Genomic DNA, 12,198 nt, shown 5'->3' on the forward strand with positions numbered 1-12,198 from the left:
TCCAATGAACACCCAGGACTGATCTCCTTTAGGACGGAGCTGACAAGCTCATATCAAGGTCTGTAGGTTATCAAAATTTTAGTCTTAGAATCCAGAAATGAGAAAGAGTGTGTGGAAGCATGTGTTAACATTTGTTTGAATTAGAGAAGTCATATTTTTCTGAAAAAAGTAAGCCTCCAATGGCTGATTGGTTTGACTTTAGCAGTTAGTTTTGCCATTTATGTAGAATAGTGGACATTCTCCTCAAATGAGGTAAATCTTCAGCTCTGAAGTGTTTTGCTTTTTTCAGAAATACATTTAAAACAAGTGATAAGATTAAAATATTATAACTTTTTTTTTCCTGACAGAAGATGTTGAAACGAACACTATTTCAGTTTTCCCAATCCTGTCTCACTCTTATAATAAAAAGAAGCCTTTGATTGAAGGAAAATGATGAGTCTTTATAAGATCTTTTCTGTATACTTCAGAGGAATTGAGAAAATGAATACTCTGATGATGGGGTGACACATTCTTTTCTAGTCTTAAAACAAATTTTGAGGCAAACCTAATTAAAATGTCAGCTAAGAAAGATTATTAAAAATGTTATTTGATGATAAGTGATGATGTGGTTTTTAGCCTATAACCCAAAAGGAATTTAAAGAATTTGGTGGTTTTGCTGTGACAAAGCTTCCATTCTTATCTGCTGCTTTATGTGAATGAATTTTCTCCCTGTTAAATTCATAAAAATGAAAGCAGGAATAGAACCAATACTCTGGTTCATTATGAGGATAAATCATGTTAATTCATAGATAGGCAGTTTAACTCATGCATTGCCAAGAAAATTTTACTTTTTATACTTAGTGATTATTAAGACAAATAAAATTCATATTGTTTTAAATGTTATGTTGTTATACATAACAATAGCAAAAACTCAATTCCAGAAGAAACATTTTAACACATAGCACCGTCTCTCAGGAAATTTAATAAAAATTTAAATTTAAATTTTTATATACTTTTGTTGCAGAGCAGTGTGATAGGATAATCAAGTAACACCTTTGAGCATGCAAATACATTTTTTATAATAAAATCCTGTAAAATAAGTACATTATAGAAATATGGGTTAAAAGGAAATAAGTGTATTCTGACTCTTTAAAAAAATAATTTTTTATCTGAAAAGATTGTAATAGATACCAAATTGCTATGGTGTTTACAGTTGAACGAGTGATAAAATTTTTAGATGTCAGTACTTGACATCTGTACTACAGAAATTGCATTTTTTACCTGTTTAAACGTCAGATAAAAAGTAGTAAATGTCAACCTAAAAATGTGTGAAGGGATACATTTCTGTAAACTTAGTGCAGACAAAAATTTTCTGAATTCCTAGAGCAAGGAAGAATTTTTTGTGAGAAGAAAAAAAGATTATTTTGCTAAAGTACCACTGATTTATAAAAGTTCACCATATATTTTTCTATTTCCTCTCTGTATGTAGCTCTCTGCCTGGAATCTCTTATGACTTCCTCTTAATCTAACTTAACTGTTATTGACTCAGTACTTTTTACTTTTTTTCCTTTTGAACTGTGTGTAGCTGGAGTAAGCTATGTATTGGAGGCATTATTCACATTGATAGACACTTAAGTGAATAATCAGGGTTTTCTATCCTCTGGATCACTTTTCAGTGTGTATTGTGTTTTGATTTTCAGATATTTGGTTGGTGTTTTTGTTTCTAATATTTTGTTGATCTCTGCTGCTGCTGCTGCGTCACTTCAGTCGTGTCCGACTCTGTGACCCCATAGACAGAAGCCCACCAGGGTCCCCCGTCCCTGGGATTCTCCAGGCAAGAACGCTGGAGTGGGTTGCCATTTCCTTCTCCAATGTGTGAAAGTGAAAAGTGAAAGTGAAGTCGCTCAGTCGTGTCCGACCCTTAGCGACCCCACGGACTGCAGCCTACCAGGTTCCTCCATCCATGGGATTTTCTAGGCAAGAGTACTGTTGATCTCTAAGTTTGTGGTTTTTGGGGGTTTCTTTTTTGGCCATGCCTCATGGCTTATGGGATCTTAGTTCTCCAATCAGGAATTTAACCCAGGCCCTCAGCAGTGAGAGCTTGGAGTATTAACCACTGGACTACCAGGGAATTCCCAACTCAGTATTTTTTGCAGATTGGTTTTCCTGATCTCATATGATGTCTAGAAATGGTATCAAGTATATCCCTCCTCTTGATTAAGAGGAGGGATATACTTTACCTTTCAGTCTCCTGGATTTTCTTGGAGGACAGGGATTGATACCTTGTTTTCTCTCACCACCTGACACATAATTGGCATTCATAAATATTTAATGAATGCCATTGTTCTAAAAGTTATGAGTATTCCAGCCTTACTAGAATATTCACTCTGAGAGCAAGAAATATGTCTTAAATTGATGATCATTGAATCTCTTAACTCCTAATACAGTACCTAAGCCATGGTGGATAATTGGGAATTATGTAGTTTACATGTAATATGTGTTGATTGAATAAATATAGGGTAATTCATAGTTTTTTCACATGCTCTTACTGCGGTAAGGAAACATAATGAAAAGAATATCTAAGCACAGTATTTAATAACTTGCGGCTATTAGATTGTCCTAGATATGTCATAGGATCTGCCCTTTGTGCTTCCTCATTGCCAGTATTTTGTGATTTCCAGAAATGATTTAGATCTGGCCTTAATGGAAATACGCTAGTGTTTTATCATTTTTTGTTACCTTAGTGTTCCTATATTTCTAAGTTGTTTGATCTTTTATTTTCTTTTTAAGTCAGGAATAAGTGTTGAAATATCATATATCAAATTACGTTTGACTAATATGCTTAGAGTTTACTTCTTTGACCTTTTTAATTAGTAATAGCAAATTATTGAATTTACTCTTACTTGGAACATCTCACTCCTGGAAAATATTCTGTTAGATTTTTTTTTTCATTAAATTACTTTGAAATAATAATAGATCCACAGTTAAAGAAATAATACAAAGAGATCCTGTGTGCCTTTTACTGGTTGTGCCCAGTGGTAATATCTTGCAAAGTTATAGTACAGTATCACAGCCAGAATATTGATATTGACACAATCCACCCATCTCTTTTAGACTTACCTAGTTTTCCATGAATTCATTTGTGTATATGTCTGTATTTAGCGCTAAATAGTTCTCTCAAGTGGAGGTTCATGTATCCAATACCATAGTGAAGATAGAAGTTGCCTAAGAAGAATCCTTCATGTTAATCCTGTTACAACCAGAAGTTTATGCTTTGGGAACATTTTTTTATATACCTGTCAATTTTTCACATTTAAAAAATTTTAACTTGAGCTAATGTTGATGCATTAAAGTTTTCTAGAATATCTTTCATATCTGTCAGATTTTCAGATTTATTAGTTAAGAAATTGCAAACTTAGCCTTCCCTTCCTTTCTTCATGCCTGTCACAGCCCAGTCATCAAATGTTTAAATTTTTACTTACCTTCTTAGTTTCTTTGACATAATACCCTCACCTTACATCTAAGCTATGGAGATAGCTTCCTACCTTCTACTTCAAGCTAAGTGAAAGTTGCTTAGTCATGTTCAACTCTTTGTGATCCCTGCCAGGCTCCTCTGTCCATGGGGATGCTCCAGGCAAGAATACTGGAATGGGTAGCTGTTCTCTTCTCCCCAGGATCTTTCCAACCTAGGGATCAAACCCAGGTCTCATGCATTGCAGGCAGATTCTTTATCATCTGAGCCACCAGGGAAGCCCCTACTTCAAGCAGGTAGTACCTGTTGCTACTTGAAAGTTCTGCTTTAAATGATTAGTGAAAAAACACAGAATAAAAGAAGGATAAAGTTAACTAAACATTTAGAAATCTTGTGCTACACAAACAGTACAATTAATTTATAAAAGCATTGCATTAGAAAAAAATATATTTCCATTAGATGAGAGACAGAGGGCCAGTGTCCTTGATAGGGAAAACACTCATACAGATCCATTTTAAAAAATGAAAACTATGATCCCCATAAATGGACAGAACATGTGTATGTACTACTAAAAGAGAGCTTACTAATTTTTAATGTTCAGCTGAATTAGTAGCAAGTGTAAATTAAGACGGCATACCATTTTTTGACTTGTTATAACTCATACAAAATGAGCATGTGATGAAATTCTCCTTGACATGGCTGTGTGAATTGGCTCCAAGTTTTAGAAAGCATTTTATCGGAGTATACAGAATTGTAAAAGTATCTGATGTGCAATAATTCCAGTTTTGAAAAGCTTCTGCCTAGGAAATAATCACTAATATATGAAGAACTTTAGGATTATCTGAACAATTACATATATTTGTGGCAAGTTCAAAAACAGCCTAAACATATATCATGGTGGAAATGGTTAAGTTATGGTGTATCCATTGCATAAAAAGTGATACAATCATTTAGAAATTAGAAAGCATCTTTAGTAACATGGGGACAGATTGATATAAAAATGCAGGATATAAAATTACTTATATACTATGATTTGAACTTTTCACTGCAGATGATGACTGCAGCCATGAAATTAAAAGATGCTTGCGCCTTGGAAGAAAAGCTATGAAAACCTAGACAGCATGTTAAAAAGCAGAGACCTTACTTGGCAGACAAAGGTCCATCTAGTCAAAGCTATGGTTTTTTCAGTAGTCATGTATGGATGTGAGAGTTGGACCATAAAGAAAGCTGAGTGCTAAAGAACTGATGCTTTTGAACTGTGGTGTTGGAGAAGACTATTGGGAGTCCCTTGGACCGCAAGGAGATCAAAGTACTTGATCCTAAAGGGAATCAGTCCTAAATATTCATTGGAAAGATTGAAGCTGAAGCTCCAGTACTTTGGCCACCTGATGCTAAGAACTAACTTATTGAAAAAGACTCTGATGGCTGGGAAAGACTGAAGGCAGGAGGAGAAAGGGATGGCAGAGGATGAGATGGTTGGATGGCATCACCAACTCAATGGACATGCATTTGAGCAAGCTCTGGGAGTTGGTGATGTACAGGGAAACCTGGCGTGCTGCAGTCCACGGGGTTGCAAAGAGTGGGACAGGACTGAGCAACTGAAGTGAACTTTTTAAAATGCATACACACAACACACACACACATAATAAACTTGGAGGAAAAAATTGCGGCTTTCGGTTTATGGATGGTTTTCTTTTGATTGCCTTTTTTAAAATTTTCCGGTAAATGGGCATGTTTCATACCATCATTACTAAAAAACAAAAGCTTTACTAAAAGCAAAAATATTTTTTTAAAACACCAATAGTAGCTCCATCTGACGATCAGAAAAAATATAAGTGCCTTTAGTGATCACTCATGATTTGAACATGGCATCATCATCTGTAATTTTAATCAAGCTGAATTTCACTCCATTTCTAGAACTGACTGACTGACTGTTGTCTCCAGACCTTCCAGCATTGTTCTCTAGCCCTTGACATCTTTTCCCCTCCTTACCAAACCCACCCCATTTTTATCCTTAAGATTCTAGCTTAAATGCCGCTTTATCTGGGAGGCCTTGTCTTAAACTCCCTGGTTTAAGATGCATCATCTCTCTGTCCTCATTGTGCCTTGTATGGCTTTATCTGAGTTGCTTTTCCTATGCCTGTTGTCCCCTCTCGAATGCAAACTTAAGGAGGCTGTACCCTGCTAGGGCCTCTTGATTCATTCACTGCACCAGGTAGTGCTCGGCCCCTAGAGATACTTACACAATAAGGAATAGGTACTCCAAAAATGGTAAATTGACCTGACTTTTGAGGCAGCCATGGTCCCTATAGCTACACCTTATAGTTGTCATGGAATACAGAGGCCAGATGACTAACATTCATGTAGCTTTTGGCATTCATAACAGTCCTTTTCTTCAGGGTACCTGATTTGAACCTTATAGTAATCCTGGTCCTTCTGTTAGTAAGTGATGGAACTGGGACCTGAATGACAGATGCTAGATGAGAAGCGGGTATATGAAAAATTGTTGAGTGGAAGTAGTAATTAGAATAGCAGTTACAGAGTGAAGGTAAAGGGACTTGTTAAATCAGTGGGAAAACAAAGGGAACCAGTGCGGTAATCTGGAAGATGGCTGATGAGTGGAGGGTAAAAATGGAGGACAGGCTTGATGTTACTGACATAACTTTCTGAGCTCTGTATCTCTCTCTCTTTTTTTTTTTTATTTTTCGCTTTAATGAAGCCAGAAAATATTTGAGTTCCTACTAAACATAGGCACCATATGATAAATATTTTGATTGTGACATTTGATGTTGTGGATAAAGCGAAAACTAGAAAGATTCCTTCCCTTTAAATTATGTGTTGATATTTAGTATTGATATCAAATATCAACACATAAAGTTGATACTAAATATCAGCATATAGTTTCAGATTTGGTTTTTTAAAGTTTCCTCTAGGGGGTGATATTGTACAATGAATAGACATTCAGTGAACATGTATAAATGTTCTTTGAGAGTCATTTCTTTATATGACCATAGGAAAATTCGATGTACTTGTTCAGGAAGTTGAAAATACATTTGGTATATTTCATATACAAGATGTCATAGGGCACCAGTGTAAATGTTTAAAGGCTAAATAATAATGGATTTTTATTGATGGTGGTAAGCTACTTGGATATTAGGATTAATAATCAGTTGCTTGTTGTTTGCTGTTAGTCACAGAGAAATTGATTTTAATGACTAATAAATTTAAGCCAATTAAAGATAAGCAGTTTTTTGTGCTGGTTTCTGAATCTTTAGCAACTAATTTGAGCTCATAGTCCTTTTGTCTTAAGTTTGTATCATTTCCTTATTGTAAGCTGACTCCAGATACTTTACTGTAGCAATGACAGGTTAATAATAAAAATCTCGGAAAATTGAACTGCTAACGTATCCATTAACATTCCATTTATTTTTTATTTTGCAAACATATTTACAGATATGAATTTTATATTGTGGAATAGTCATTTAAATAATTACTCCTGTTTTGAGTAAATCGTTTTGGTTTTAGACTCTTTAAGATAACACACACACTAGCATTACAGTAACTTGTCACAGGCTGTATGCGTGTGCTCAGTTGCTTCAGTCGTGCCCGACTCTCTGTGACCCCGTGGACTGTAGCCCTCCAGGCTCCTCTGTCCATGGGATTCTGTCAGCAAGATACTGGAGTGGGTTCCCATGCCCTCCTCTAGGGGATCTTCCTGACCCAGGGATCGAACATGCATCTCCTGCATTGGAGGCAAATTCTTTACCAACTGAGCTATCAGGGAACCCCTATCACAGCTTTGGGGGCAGTTCTAAAGTACTCCTTGCTTTAGGGACAGGTTAACCCTATTAGTTAGTTGGGGGCTGTCTACAGAATACCCTGGGTAAACCTCTGGGGCTCTCTGCTCCTTTTGGTTGAAACTTGAATGCATCCTAGCCCTATGTGTGCACTGGGGATAGTCCAAGTCACAGCTTCTGTTCATTCTTTGGCCTTGCAGAGTTTTCTCCCTCACATGCATATGGAAGTGTTCACCTGAGTCTCAAAATATATAGATTTTTGGGTTTCTTTTCTGTGTAGCTCCATACTCTTCAGAATTCTGCCCCTCAATTGACAGCTGCCTCAGTCTCCCTGAGCTCCAGTCCATTTTCTCAACTCAGATAGAGGACCGTGTTCTGTTTAGGATTCCCTTCCTATTCCTTAGACTGGGATGTACCTCCAGGCAGAATGCTAGGCTGATATTGGTGTCATTTCATATGTTTCCTTTCTTCAGATGTCTTAATCTTACCGTGTGTTTCCATTGTCTATAAACCTCTTTTATATATTTTGTGTAGTTTTCCTTGATCGTTCACAGTAGGATGGCAGATATCACTCCTTGTGGCCAGAGTTAGAACCTGTGTTCTTATTTTAGTAATCAAATCATCACTAGTATTTACTAAGTACCAGCACAGTCTTTTAGTAGGAATTCAGAAGGAGCGAACTTTTCTTAAAGCTATTGTATTATGACAGAAGCTCTAAAAATACTTGTTTAATGAAGGAATTAGTGAAGTATGTACCCCTTATTAAGATATATTTATTCATACCTTGTTTTATTTTATTTTTGTCCCTTCACAAAGACAATACTAACCATATAGCAGGTGTTTATAATATACTTATGAGTAGAGTAATATAGTTGGTTCTCTTTACTGGAATAAAATTTGGCTTTCTACATCAGTGTATGTCATAATGATTCCTACTTGAGTGCTATGTTTATTTAACCCACTAGCACATCACTCTTAACAATTGCTTTTATGTGTGGTGGCTCAGCTGGTAAAGCGTCTGCCTGCAACGCGGGAGACCCAGGTTTGATCCCCAGGTCGGGAAGATCCCCTGGAGAAGGAAATGGCAACCCCCTCCAGTACTCTTGCCTAGAAAATTCCATGGACGGAGGAGCCTGGTGGGCTGCAGTCCATGGAGTCACAAAGAGTCGGACACGACTGAGCGACTTCACTTCACTTTGTGTCTTTATGTCATGCATTTCATATTTTTAGATTTCTCATGTATAAACGAGGATGTGATAGAATATTAAGGTTTAGATTTAATGAAACTTTGAAGTATATATGCCTTGAGGATTAGTAAACATTTCTTTCCTAAATGCTTCACATTAAAGTTAGGTTGGAAAGTATTTAATCCTTTTGCAAATATGCCTCATTACTCATCTTTAAAAAATATTTATTCATAAAAATAAACACGTTTCCTTGAGGAAATAAATATATTTCCCTATAGGTGATTCTAGCTACATATTTATTCTGTATTACTAGGTAATTTTCCATGTTGGACATCAATTTTTCTTCATACTGCTGCTTCTACAATGAATTGCTTGTCCTGAACAGAGTTTTATATGAAAGTAGTCATTTTTCCCATCCGTTTGACTAAAAGATCTTTTGGTGTATAAATTTTCATAAGTAGATTTAACATCTTTTCACTGTATTAATGTTAGAAAATGTATCTTGTACAACTTACAAATTGTAAACCATGTAAGATATTCAGAAATATAGAAGCTAGGCCAGTTTATACTTAAATATCTTTTCAATTTTGAGACGATTCTTTCCAGTCCTTCAATTAATTAAAGGTGTTAATTTGTAATAATGTCCTTGTAATTGCAAAGACTGAAAATGCATGTAAGCCAAGAAAAAAAATGTATGTGTGTGAAACCATTAAACTATGTTGTCAATACACTGTATTTCAAGTATCAGCCACTTAAATTAAGGTTAGCTTTTAGAGGATAAGAAGCTTATATTTGTGCTGTGAGGGAAATTGATTATGGTTTGGTGGTAGTGAATTGGGAATAAATCTGATTCTCACTTCAAAGGAGATACAGATAATCTCCATTTTTATTATGAGCTATGGTGGAAGTAGTTAAAAGTAACAAAAACAAAATTGCACTTTTTACAGAGAAATAAGTAACTTTCTCTTGATAACAAGAAAGTACTGATTAGTTTTCTGTGTGTTTGCTTAATGGACTTTTATCTTTGCTGGATAGCCATTTATTCCCAAGGTTGCTCTATTAAGTAGCTCACTATGCTCCGTAGAGGGTAGGATTCATATACTGTGCACTTGATAATAAAATCAGGAGAAAGACTTCCCGGGGAAATGAAACTCACTTCTCTATTTCCTCACATTGTGTTTCTGTGTTGACTAACAGTATATAGACAGTAAATAATTGACTAATGTCTATTTAATTTTCTGTGTGTATGTTTGGCTGAGGTTTTGCTTGAAATATGCTTGAAATAGTCATTTGAGAGGTTGAGAAGATAAGGAAATCAGTCTTTACACAGTTAATATAAAATGTCTTCAGAGAATGCCAAAATAGGAAAGAAGATGGGAAACAAAACAGAGAGCTTTAAGATTAGTTTCAAACCAGATGTTTCACACAGGACATAAAATGTTGGCATGTCATAAAAATATGTATGTTTAAAAAACTGTAGCTTGCTTGGTTTGTAGTGATGGAAAGTATATTGTACTTGCTCAAATAAATAATACTGGAATATTCAATATAAAAAAGTATTAAGCTCACTTGAGGTTGATAATTCTAATATTTATAGTGATGCTGATTTGTCTATGGTCTGTGTTGCTGGTATGTAGATGCAGGGAGAGAGGATTGTTGGGCTTATATATGAGTGTATGTTTGCCAGAGGAACGTAGTAAAAAGATTCAGGGTTTAGAGATAGGGCAATAAAGTCCTAGAAAAATCTATCATAAAATCAAAACTAGTTGCTGCTACTGCTACTGCTAAGTCACTTCAGTCGTGTCCGACTCTGTGTGACCCCATAGATGGAAGCCCACCAGGCTCCCCCGTCCCTGGGATTCTCCAGGCAAGAACACTGGAGTGGGTTGCCTTTTCCTTCTCCAATGTGTGAAAGTGAAAAGTGACAGAAGGAAATTAAAGGAGAAAAGACTGATTGTAATGAAGAAGTAGGGAGACACCAATGAACTGGAAGCCTATTGTAACAAACAGTTTAAAGTTGGAAGAAAAGCAGTTACATTTAGAGTGAGTACATGATACACTGATATTAGCAGTACAGCAGTTTGAAATGGTAATTTAGTTATGAGATTACTGGCATATAAGGGAGAGTCCGTACAGTTATGGAGATCAGTATTGATAAGAATTGAGAGCACAGCACTTTGTATGCATTAGAAATAGATTTGCTTTCTTACTGCAGAAAATTCAGAATTACAATGCATAAGTAAAATAAGGATTTATTTCCTCATTTAAAAGAAAGTCTGATATCGGCAGTACCCAGTACCAATTCCAAGAAGTCATCAGGGACCAAGGCTCTTTCTGATTTCAAATCTGTAAACCAGCACATGATTACCAAAGTCGCCTTGTGGTCCAAGCTACCTACTAGGGTTTCAGTCATCCCATTTCTGTTCTAGGCAGCAGGGAGGAGAAAGGGGAATGAGTCATTCCCTTTCCCCTGCCATCATTCCTGTTTTACAGTCCTTCCAGAAGTCTCAGCCATTTCTGGTTATATGATATTTGTCTTAGGTAATAGCATGGCCATATTTTGCTTTGAGGAATACTGAAAAATGTACTGTTTTGGCTAGCTGTATTACAACTCCCTAATAATATAGGTATCTTGTTAGTAAGGAAGACAGGGAGAAAGGATGCAAGTAGGCTGCTAACTGTCTCTGTCACAAGTATTAATTATCCATGTGAACAGCAAAATTTTTAAGATGGTGAAAGATCCTGAGGTCCATAAGCAATTAATTACAAGCATTAACAGTCCGGTGGAAAAGAATGGATGTATTTAGAAAGCCTTGAGAGAATACTGTAACAGTGGGATGCAAAAGGAAAACCAGTCATACTTGCCAACTCTTAATTCTCTTAAATACTAGAAGGAACGTAGGAGAATTAAAACTCATAACTTGAGAGAACTGCAAAGAAAATGATTTCTTAAGTGACATTCAAGTTTTAATTAAGACAAAGAGCAAGACGGAATCTGAAGAGAGGTAAGACAGTTTGCTGATCCTTCAGAATTGTTTCAACTGCTGTTTCAACAATAGTTCCAGGGAGTATGGTAGAAGGAGTAGGGCTGTGTGGAGAAACATGGACTTGGTTGGGGCAGAAAGTATAGTTTACAGTTGAGAGGAGTAAGGATGCAATGAGCAGTGATGCTTAACCTTTTGCTTATCTACCCTCAATTTTAAAATAATTACACATGAATCTCCAATATTATGTAACTTTATAAATAATTTTTCTGTATTGATGTACTGCTGCTAAGTCACTTCAGTCATGTCCGACTCTGTGACCCCATAGACGGAAGCCCACCAGGCTCCCCCTTCCCTGGGATTCTCCAGGCAAGAACACTGGAGTGGGTTGCCATTTCCTCTCCAATATGTTAAAGTGAAGTCGCTCAGTCACATTCGACTCTTAGTGACTCCATGGACTGCAGCCTACCAGGCTTCTCCATCCTTGGGATTTTCTAGGCAAGAGGACTGGAGTGGCTTGCCATTGCCTTCTCCGATTGATGTATGTGCCTGACTTTTGCGGCACCTTGAACTGTGGTCTGCCAGGCTGCTCTGTTGATGGGATTTTCCAAGCAAAGATACTGGAATGGTTTGCCATTTCCTTCTCTAGGGGATCTTCCCAACCCAGGGATCAAACCCTGGACTCCTGCACTGCAGGCAGATTCTTTACCTACTGAGCTACGAGGGAAGCATATAAAAGAAAAGTATAAAGGATGAGATAAACATATCAATAAAATACT

General features: G+C 36.5%; 1 protein-coding gene across 4 annotated transcripts in view; it reads left to right on the plus strand.

The window, feature by feature from the left end:
• Nucleotides 1–12,198, plus strand: part of VTA1 (vesicle trafficking 1) — a 71,181-nt gene that overhangs the window by 4,319 nt on the left and 54,664 nt on the right. The gene's annotated exons all lie outside the window — the stretch shown is intronic.

This window comes from Moschus berezovskii, chromosome 10 (assembly GCF_049115385.1).
Source record: "Moschus berezovskii isolate FMDL1 chromosome 10, NW_MosBer_1.0, whole genome shotgun sequence".
Taxonomy (NCBI): Eukaryota; Metazoa; Chordata; class Mammalia; order Artiodactyla; family Moschidae; genus Moschus; species Moschus berezovskii.